We start from the raw sequence: 11,070 nt of genomic DNA on the forward strand, positions 1-11,070 counted from the left end.
TCAGCCACTTCATCCTCCAGTAGAGCAAAACGATTGGCTAGAGCCAGCGGTTGCTCCACAGGGCACACGTCTACCGAACGCGGGCTCGACAAACGGGACCCCACGGAGCGCCACTCGCTCGTGGCAGTGACAGTAGGGGAAGAAGTGGAATGCTCTTTGGGTTGTGGGGAGGGTTCACTCTTCTCACAGAGCGCACTCCTGAGAAGACGAATTTCCTCCTCACACATCCTGAGACGGACCTCTAGGTTCACGCAACCTTCACAAGCCATTTTGCTCCCCCTTTAGCAATAAAATTGGCAAAGAGAAAATACAAATCAACAACAACAAAAATAAAAATCAAAGCGGTCTCTAATAAACTAAATACGCGAAGCTTACTCTGCTTACCTTATACTATTTCTCCTACCTTTGGAGTACAGTAACAGAAAACTGTTTTGAAATTAAATAGAACACTGCACTTTATCTTGTATATGTAACTGTATAGCGCTATACGTATACAATCACAAAAACACAACACAATCACTTAACACTATTCGGAGATATAAATTTCACAGGTATTCACTAGCTGGTGAAGCATCTGAGTATAAGACAATTTCAGGAGTTGGGTGAATTATTCGTCTATGTTGGGTCTCAACATGTTTGGTCCACCAAGTCAGGTCCGTATTCATTTCGTCGGTGATCAACATTTTATCCTCAAAGTTCCCATAACTCCTTCGCAATGCTGTAATATTTGCTGATTCAAGGTGACGATAGTGTAACTTCCCAAGTTCCACAGCTGGGAAGGCAGCAACTAGAAGCCCGATCACCCTGGCTACTTCTCTGATTTTGTCAGTAGTCTTAGCTATTAGTTGTTTACATCCAAGTAGAATTCTTTCTTTCCTACATATTGGTAAGGTAACAATCATTTTGTTCGAGTCAATGACATTGCCAAGGTATTCGATACTTTTAGTGGGTTCTAGTATAGATTTCGCAACGTTAATACAAAAGCCCATTTTCGTGAGTAATTCAATGGTAGAATTAATGCAATCATAGCATCCAGAAAGAGAAACACTGCTCATGAGTGTCATCAATAAAGCTGGTGATAGTAAAGCCTTTTTCTCTTAAAGTAGCAAAGATAGGTTTCATGAGTTTGGTAGAAAGTCTGGGTCCTTCTGAGATTCCATTTGGGAGACAGGTGAACTGATAAACTTTGCCATACCATTGAAAGCAAAGGAATTTTTGCTGTTCTTCCGCTATTCTAATAGAGTAGTAGGCATGTTTGAGATCCACAGATGCCATATAGTCCCCTTCATTTATCAGTCTGATAGCTTGTTCAAAGTTCTCCATTTTGAAATGGATATAGGGAATGTGGTTGTTTAATTTTTTGTTCCGTCAGGCTTAAGTTATATTCCACATTCTCAAAACACAGGTAACCAATATCATTGACATTAATATTTAGGTGACAATGTTTGACTATGTCTAGAATATATGTATCACTAGTGATTTTTTGCCACTCATGCACAAATCTGTGAAGGGAACCTGCCACAAAGTTGGTACTTGCCTGGTTTATTGTCGGGGAGTGCTGCGTCCCCTGCCTTTGGAGTTTTTTTTTAATCCAAGGCCTGCCAAGCGTAGTAAGGCCTCTGGTCTCCCCTATGTCCTAGCATCCACTGTCTATAGGGTTGAAATCTTGTGTGTCATTTAAACTGGGTTCTTGTCTTCCCACTTCCAAACTTCCATGCGCCTGACTACCAGGATGGAAAGGGGGATTTGGCTATGATTTTGCTTTTGAGTTTTTCCGCCTCTTCAATTTGTCTTGCGGATTGCGAGAAGTCATCCCCAAACAGAAAGCGTGACATGGGCACTTTGTCAGAGCATAGGTGTGAGTGCTTTTGATTTATTTCCTGTTTGATGTTAAAACGGCGAACCAAGTTGTTACGGTAGTTGGCATGACCTAACAGTGCCAGAGCACCATTGATCATGCCCACCTCATGGGCCACCACAGCATTACCTTCATCCTGGGCCACTTTGTCAAGCACCGAAAGTGACTTGATGATGATGGAAGCTGCCTTAGTTATATCTATATTGACTTCCTTCATGTGTAAGTCTGCTTTTTTAGCGTCCTGTTTTAGCGCCTCCAAAATTTGCATATTGCACTCAACTGGGGATAAAGCAGGGCAATTACTGGGCCTCTTGGTACTCTTGTCCTTCGCAATTTCTTTATAGGTGTCCTCCCTCATGCCGTGGTCAAATATTTGATGGACCATGTCTGCCACATGTTTGGCAACATCTCCAGAGACTTCTTCAACTGGGCCGAAAGCCTTAGAGGACTGCATCAAAATACTGCCAATGGGGAAATCTTCATGCAACTCACTTTCACTGCTGCTTCCGTCGGAGATGAAACCCGAAAAGTTACCTGGAGAGGGCGTAACAGGCCCTGCTTCCTTCCTGGTTGAACTAGTGCCCGGTCTGGCATCGTTGTGGGTTTCCGGCCTCTGCGAAACATCTTGCCGCCTCTCTGCATTTAGTTGATCCATATCACTCCTCAGTTTAGCGATGGCTTGCAGTACTGTGTACCAAGGGGCTGAGGAGTCGTCATGTACTTGCGTAGCGCCAACGCAAGTATTTCTATCCCGATGGGAAGTACTGTTGCTTGACCTGCTTGATTTATGCTTGTATTTGCGAGTATGTTGGATTGTTTCTCCTCCGTGAGAGGAGGCGCCCGACTTCCTGCTTGTATGGGTATGCGTTTCGTCGGAAGACGACATAGCGGTCGTGACAGACGGAGTCATATGCATGTTGTCGTATTTACCTGATAATTTAGTGAGTTTTGTTAAGACCCAAAATGAGAGTGTCGTAAACGCTTAATAGATGATAAAATGAGCGTCGTAAACGCTTATTAGATGATAAAATGAGCATCGTAAATGCTTATATTATATTGCAAATTGAGCGTCGTAAATGCTTATATTATATTGCAAATTGAGCGTCATAAATGCTTATATTGCAAATTGAGCGTCGTAAACGCTTATATTGCACATTGAGCGTCATAAACACTCAAATGCCAGGTCAAGCACTAGTAAGCAGGGAACGGTTGAAATCTACGTGCGACAGAGTAAACAATCTTGACGACCGTTGAAACGGCAACGCGTAAGCAACTGTCGGACCAGCTGGGCGAAGCATATCTCATATGTTTGCGAACTCTCAGCAGAATTGTGATTTGCTGATACTGTATAGAATTAGAATATATGCCTTAACCTTCTCTCCATTCCTGTCTCTAACCCATAAATGCCCTGTGTAGTCTACACCAGTATGGGCAAAGGGCACACTTAGATTCACTCTAGAGGCAGGTAAAGAGGAAGGAGAAGGATAATAACTGCACGGGAATTGTATTTCCTACAAACTATACAATCCTTCAAAATGCTTAAAACAGCTTGTCTGGCCTTAAGTATCCAGAATCCATGCATACGAAGGAAATTAAGTGTGGCTTGTAGTCCCATGTGCATAACATGACAATGAGCAAAGGAAATTAGGATCTTAGTTAAATGATGAGATTTGGACAAGAGAAGGGGATTGACAACCTCATATTTGAGGTTAATGTTCTTGTCAATTCTGCCCTTGGACCTAATCAAACCATTCTTGTCCAAGAACAAGTTCATTTGACTTACCAAAGGAGGTATGTCATTAGTGTTGGAATTCTGCAAATGAGCCAATTCAGCAGGAAAGGAATCCCTTTGCATAATACTCATCAAATAATTAGATGCTGCCTTAACAGGGTCAGCATTAGACTTCTTGAACAGAAAGACAGCCCTAAAAATCAAAGAAGTGTGATGAAGAAGTTTACTATAGGAAGAAAACTTAGAGATATCTATTAGAGGAGGAGTGTCAACTTGTACAACAGCAGCATTGACAATGTCTCCCTTGAAACAGGAGGGAATACATCCCAAGTGACCCTTTGGCCAAGTATGAGTAGGCCACAACAACAATTCAGGTCCATAAACCCACCAATTAAATTTTTCCTTGAACACCTTAGCACTACAAGGTTTAGTTAGGAAATCAGCCATATTATGTTCAGAAGGAACATAAGTATAAGAAATGGGTGTGAACTTGGCCTTGAAAAATTTCCAAGAGATTGGAAATTTCTTTTAATCTATTATTGACAAATATATTTTTCTTAGGAGCCTTGTTGGTCAGGATCCAAAAAAGGGCAACCTGACTATCAACAAAAAGAACCACAGATTCAACCAGTGGGGAAGACACCAGTCCTTCCTCAAAAATAGTGTTGAGGCATTTCAAAGATAGAAAAGTTGCCATAAGCTCCAAATACGGTAAAGTTCTGTGTTTGATAGGAGCCACCTTGACCTTGGCAAATAGAAGAGGTATTAGACTCCTTTAATTCTCTTCCTTCTTGCCCTACATGTATGTCATATCCATAGGCTTCCTTGGAAGCATCAGCAAATACAAACAATTTAATGGGAAATTCTGTACAAAAAGGTTTCCTTTTAAAGGATAGGTTATTAACCTCCCTAAAATTTTCACATAACTTGTTCCATCTAACAAGTAAGTCTCTATCTAATTTCCAATCCTAATCCACCATCTTTTGGCATATCTCTCTAATAAGGATTTTTCCCTGCAAGAGCACAGGAGAGAAAAACCCTAAAGGATCAAATACAGAAGACAAGGAAGACAAAACTTGTCTTTTGGTCGAGGCATTCTTGTCAAGGGAAACATCCTTGATTCTCAAAGTATCATGATCCTTATTATAAATATAACCCAAGACTTTAACCTCCTCTTTATTGCAAACTACTTCTTGATCAAGAACAGAAAGAACAGAAGTCGAATTGCATGTCCACTCCCTGAGAGCCTCCATTAAGCATGATCTCATTAATCTTCTCGACCATTGCAGGGAGAGAACAAAGCTCATTGGTTGTGTAGACCAAATTGTCTACATAAAATTTATCTTTGATTAAGGAGGCAGAGAGTCAGCCTGTAAAGAAAGATGGTATTGGATAATGAAATTGAAGAGAGAGCAAATGAAGTAAAAAATGATAGTATTATACCTGAAGGGTATATACTGGTCGTTAATCCTCCTGAAGAAACAGAACCTGTTACGATCAGCCTCATCCTTCAAATGGATCTGCAAGAAGGCTTTCATAACATCAGCCAAAATGACATGATTATTGGTCCTGAAATACAACAAGAGAGAGGAGGTTGTTCATCAAGTCAGCTCCCGGGAATGCAGCTTCATTTAAGGAAGGATCTTTTCCTACTTTGAGAGAACAATTGAAAACTGGCCTTATTCTAGAAGTGGCAAGATCATCATCTTTCAACACATGCCTATGGGGTATAAAGATTTGTCCAGGGACTCGTTTAGTTACTGGCTCAATAATACCCAAGGCCTCTTGCTGGTTAAACACAGCTTCATATTCCTCTCTAAGCCCCTTTTGCTCAAGTTTGTCATAAACCCTTTGAGCCACAGCTAGAGATATCTTAAGGTAAGGGGGAACAAGATCCACCAAATCCTTTTTCCATGGGATCTTCACATAGTAATGTCCATTCTTGAAGGAAATGGACTGTTTAAATTCATCAATGTGTAAATGATTAATATCCGGGGTCTGTTCCTCTTTAATACCAATGGACTCTAAAGAATAGAAATTGTCAAGACCATACTCAACATTAGAATTAATAAAGACTTCCTGCAAAGGATCAAATTGAGAACTTACAGGTTCTAAACAGAAGTTGACAAGAAACTTTTCTTTGCCTAACCTTTTGGGAGGAAAATATTTAACAGTCTTATTAGACTGAGTAAGGGAAGTGCCTTTCTCAGTTTTCTTTAGAGAAACTCCATTGGTCTTGAAAGAAGAATTATAGAAAACGAGTGAATCTCCATGATATTCCTCTAAGCAATTAAAAGAATCCACTCCAAGTTCAGAGTGGTTTTATCCTCCAAGGCCTCTCCTTGCATTTGAAACTATCAACGTCTTGGATTTCATTAGAGGGCATTTCAGGAATCCCCCTTATCATTCTCTTTAAGTAGAAAGGCTTCTCACTAGGAGGGATATATTGAGCCCCAGTCCCGTATGGAGTGTAACCATCAGCAAGTTTGATAACCTTGCACGACGGGCTACCATACAAGGGGGCACTTTCAATTGAAAAGTATGAGAAGTTTTGAAGAACATAATTTCCTATGATTCCTAAAACGTTCAGTTGGTCTCCCTTCACTTTTGGAAAACTTGGTGAGACAAAAAATTGGTGATTATTCATACTAAGTAGTACAGAAGATAAGGAAGGAATTTGTAAGGACAAGTTGAATCCTGGGATGGCAAAGAACAAACTAAACAAATTCATCCCTGAAGGGAGTTTTAAGTTAGTAATGTAGTTAAAACCTCTTTTATTTATTAGAGGTAAACCAAAGGAAGAAATTAACTTGTCCATAGGAGGACTTAAACAAGGTCCAACTTTGTCCTCTACAAATTCATTGTTAATGATAGAAAACTGGGCTCCAGTGTCCAGTAAAAAGAGACATTGGGCAGTTCTTTTGCCTCTGCTAATAGGAAGGGAAACCAAAGGAACAATGGAATCTGTTGAATTATGAAAATTAAACACTTTCCTTTCAGAAAGTGGTGTCTTATAAGCCATAGGACACATGGCTCCATGGTGCTCGGGTTTGTTGCAAACAAAACATTTGTAAAGCAGAGCAGCCTTTAACCCAGGGCATTCCAAAGAACCATGTCCATGATTTAGGCATCTATTGCAGTCCTAACTGAGCTGCTCTAGCTTTCCTGTGCTCAAGGGATTTATATGAAGTACACTTCGAACTAACATGGTCGAAAGTGGGGCAAAATTTACGTCTACCAATAGACTTCTTAACCCTGGACAGGTAGCGTGGACAAACTCTCCCGGTACATGTAGCGTGGTGTCATATCTGTTACTTTCACTTTGGGCGCTTATACCCAGTTACCATTATGCCCTTCTTTATTTATTTTTTTATAGTTTACTAATATAAAGACTACTTTCTACTGGTGAAGGAGAAAAAAAAACGCTGAATATAAAAATAACACTTTACTTACATGATTACAAATAAAATTGTAAAAATAGACATTTGGTCAAAGAATAGGCACTGTACACTTTATAAAACCAAATTCCACTAATAACGAGTGCTTTCTTAAAAGTAGAAGAGTTTGAGTTGATTGATGTAAAAACATTGTTGATTGGAGCAAAACTGCAAAATCTGCAAAGGAAAAAAAGATAGTGGTTAATTTTTTTATGTACAAAATCCCTAAAAAATTTTGTGTGAAAAGAAAGGCTATATCTATGGTAGTAATATTTATTAGATCTGAATAAAAATTTCCAGAAGTCATCTACAATGATCCTAGATGATGACAAAACCTTAGAAAATGATATTTAGTAACTATAAACTTAAAAAAAAGGCTTAGTTTTAATGTAACCCTTATTGTGCGCAATTTACGTAAAAGAAAGGCATATTTAGAGTACTAATAATTGATGGATATGCATGAAATTTTGCAAAAGTAATCTACAATGGCCCTAGATGAGGGTAAAAAAGAGGTGCTCAGATGAGAGGAGGGGTGTGGAGTGTATTTAGGGATGAAATGGGTGGGAGTGTTTTTATGCCTTTCCCTTTTTGGCTACCTCCCTTGGAAGGGGGAAAAAGCCTTGGTATATGTATGTATGTATATTTAGTAAGTATAAACTGGTAAAAAAAAAAATCTTTCGTGAAACTTACCACGCGCAATGGCACTGGTCACAGATGTAGTTGACATGTAAGTTACATGCAGGTTTATGGCACTTTGCACACAGAAGCTTTGGTCCTGGCATTAGAAGAGGAAGGGCAGAGAGGGTATCTGCCTCAAAAGTCTCTGTAGAAGGCTCTTCTTAATCACTACTCACGAAAAGGGCCTGCAAGTGCTCCTCCTCCGTCAGGCTTCTCTTTGCCATCTGAAATCTGATAATAGAAAAAACTGAAAATTAGAAATTAGCTTCAAAATCACATTTTCACTGCCCTCCGATCCAGTATGGCGATTGTTACGGGTAGCTACACCATTCACTGATATTTTCCAATAAACACAATAAAATTATTTCACTAAGTAATAATGCAGTAATGTAAAATGCAAAACTTTTGCAATTGCGTGACTTACCTGAGTAATGGTAGTATGGTGTTAGATATGCACCATTTACAACCTTGAGGGCAATAGTGGGTGAAGGTCGCGGAGCAGAGGTGACACACATGTTGCATCCACTGAGGCCGGTGAATGACTAACGTTTTGCGCAGTGCCTTGGTGTGGATCTGACACAACGATACCTGTCCAGGGTTAATGGGATTAGAATTGACCTTAAAGGAGCCATCAACTCCCCTACTGGAATCAACTTTTTTTCAAGGAAATTTCCTTGAAAGCAAGGGAGCTGGTAGTAAGGCTTCATTTATGTTTGACACCAAGATCATCTGATCCCATTTTAAGTCTAACCAAAACTGACTGGTAAACTTCCATGAGTTGATTAAAATTGGGGTAATTAGAATTAATCACCCGAGACAATTCAATTAGAAAAAATTTAGGTAATTTATTTAAGATTAATTTACTTATCAAGAGGAGGCCCTCGCTTCCTGGCCTAGTGAAATCTATCCCAATTCCCTTGAGGTCTTGTAGCTTGGAATCTACAGACCTAACGTAACTTTCAAGGTCTCTCAAGAGTGAGACCTCTGGTGCATTAATAATGGAAATCAATACCTTATCAAGAATTTCTTCCTTGTTGAAATACAACGCATCAAGAAGAAGGAAAGCAAAGTCAAAATTTGAATCATCCACTGGTATATTCTCTACTAAATGGAAAGCCTTCCCTCTGAGGCATCCCTTCAGATAAATTAACATCTGACTATTAGTCAGATTGGGGATACCAGCTAAGGCATTCAGAAAACCCCTTTTAAATTTGAAATAAGCAAAAGGATTGCTGGAATTGTTCTTGAAATGTTGAGGAACAATAGGAGGAAGAGGAAGTTTTACAGAATTAACATCAGTGGACTTTGATTTTTCACCTATTTTAGATTCAAGAACTCCCCTTAACTCTTGTCTCCGTTCCTTATACGGAGACAATCCAAGAAGAATAGACAGGCAGTAAGCTCTGGATTTCTCCATATCCTCGTCCTTTTCTTTTTCGGGGAGCAAGTCGTGAATTTCCTTGTCAAAATCTTGTATTTTTTTTAGAGGAAATGCTCAATCTGAATTAACATGTCGTCAAGGACGGAAATAGATAAAGAGTCAGACTGTGAATTTAGAGCCTTAAAGTCCTTAGAGATAAACCCCTTTTTATGAGCTCTCTGTCTTCGGAGTTTTTGCAAAACTTCTGAATCGGACAATGTCTTATCGTGGCTAGCCATAACGACGCCAACCCAAACTTTTCGCCACAAAATACATGAGCAAAACAGTCGTGCCAAAAACCGTCTATAGACTAAGCACAACAAAGATAGAAATTAGATAAAAATCATTCATTTGATTTAAATACGAGCTTAAATTGGATAAAGGCAATAGATCAAAAGAAACCACGACAATATAACAATAGAGGCCACCAAGAATAGAGAACTATTCGAAAATTTACAAATGTTCACGAGAAAGACAAGGTACCAAATACGGCAAAAAATTTCCCGAAAGTTAACAAGGTCCTCAAACGAGGATTAATAAAACCAAACAAACTCGGTATAAAGAACAGGAAACCGGACTTCGTAACCACACACTATCGTAACTTTAATAAAGCCCTTACATAGCGGCTTACAACACAAAGGGGCAATAATTTAATGTCGAAATCAACTACTAAAGTTAGATATAAATATTTAGGTTAAATTCTCAAATTCAGAGTTAATAAACTAAATCCGAGAATTCTGAAAGTTAGAGAAGACTTATAATGTTGTAATTAAGTATCATCAAATTCGAGAACGTTAGAGAATTTACCTGGTTGAGTTCTCTAACTTTTGTCGGATCTAGAAGTGTATTCTTAAGGCTTTGATCGAACTGTAGAATTACCTTGCTGAGGTTTATTTGTTGCATCTAATACCAGAGCTGAAGCTTGTCTGACGTAGTCTCATTCAGCTGGGATTTTTAGGAGCTCGTAAAACGGCTTCAAAACCATGGGACAACTAATACTTTAAGTAAGTTCTCAAAGTTCCCGATTTACTAATCAAAATTACAACATAGGCTTGATAAATAAGAGGGAGGGGAGTTTAATCATATATTAATTAAAATTACGATAGTGTGGTACAAAGTTACAGGAAAGGGTTTCCCGATTCGAAATTAAACAAGCTTTCGGGAAATTGCCGTAGCTCAAGGTAAACAATGCAATTCCCGTAACAACAATTACCACAACACAGAAGGACAATTGGTGCACGAACCTCTAGTGATCAAAATATCCAGGAGAGGGAATTGTCCTTCCCATTCGACTGTAAAATCTGTTACTTGTTAAAGTATTTAGTTTATGAAACTTCAAAATAGCACCATTTTTCATACCAGATAGTAAAAACATCTATGTACATATACCAAAACATACCAACTGGTTTGATATTAGGTAGTAGAAAGGTCTCAAAATTCCATGTACAGGTAAGCAAGGACCGGAAAGAGGTTGGAACCCATACTGCATGCAAATCTGTCTGATATGGTAATTGTGGTTCAACAAATACAGTGGGAAAATCTGAGAACTTACTTGGTAGCGTTCTCAGACTTGTGGTCTGAAGTTAATTAGAAGCAGAAGGCTTCTGTTGAGAAGACGTAAAAAGGTTCCTTGCCGTCAGGTTTCAAGAGAGGTGTATCAGACTCCAGAGCTGTGGGTGATCTGAGTAGGCCGACGAAAGTAGCCGTCTTCGGCGGAACCCTTACGTGTTTGAAAAGCTCGAAGCCACGGGTTAACTTTAACCTTAAGCAAATTCTTAAAGTTTCCCGATTTTTAAACCAAAATTACTTTATAGATTCAATGAATAAAAAGGAGGGGAGTTTAATTGTATCTTATTTAAAGTTAAGATTGGTGTGGTCCGAAGATTCGGGAAAGGTTCCTAAATACAAAGAAATTACTGTAATGCTTTGAGGGAAATCACCGAAC

General features: G+C 39.1%; 1 long non-coding RNA gene across 1 annotated transcript; it reads right to left on the bottom strand.

Moving 5' to 3' along the window:
* Window positions 1–7,052: 7,052 nt before the first annotated feature.
* Window positions 7,053–10,811, bottom strand: LOC143030525 (uncharacterized). Its single transcript, XR_012966908.1, has 4 exons — window positions 10,678–10,811; window positions 8,130–8,293; window positions 7,718–7,936; window positions 7,053–7,204 (listed from the first exon to the last, which is right to left on the bottom strand). It is a non-coding gene; the product is annotated as an uncharacterized LOC143030525 (long non-coding RNA).
* Between the last annotated feature and the right edge of the window lie 259 nt (window positions 10,812–11,070).

The sequence above is a fragment of the Oratosquilla oratoria genome, chromosome 12 (genome assembly GCF_046742065.1).
Source record: "Oratosquilla oratoria isolate Oo_2021 chromosome 12, ASM4674206v1, whole genome shotgun sequence".
Classification (NCBI taxonomy): Eukaryota; Metazoa; Arthropoda; class Malacostraca; order Stomatopoda; family Squillidae; genus Oratosquilla; species Oratosquilla oratoria.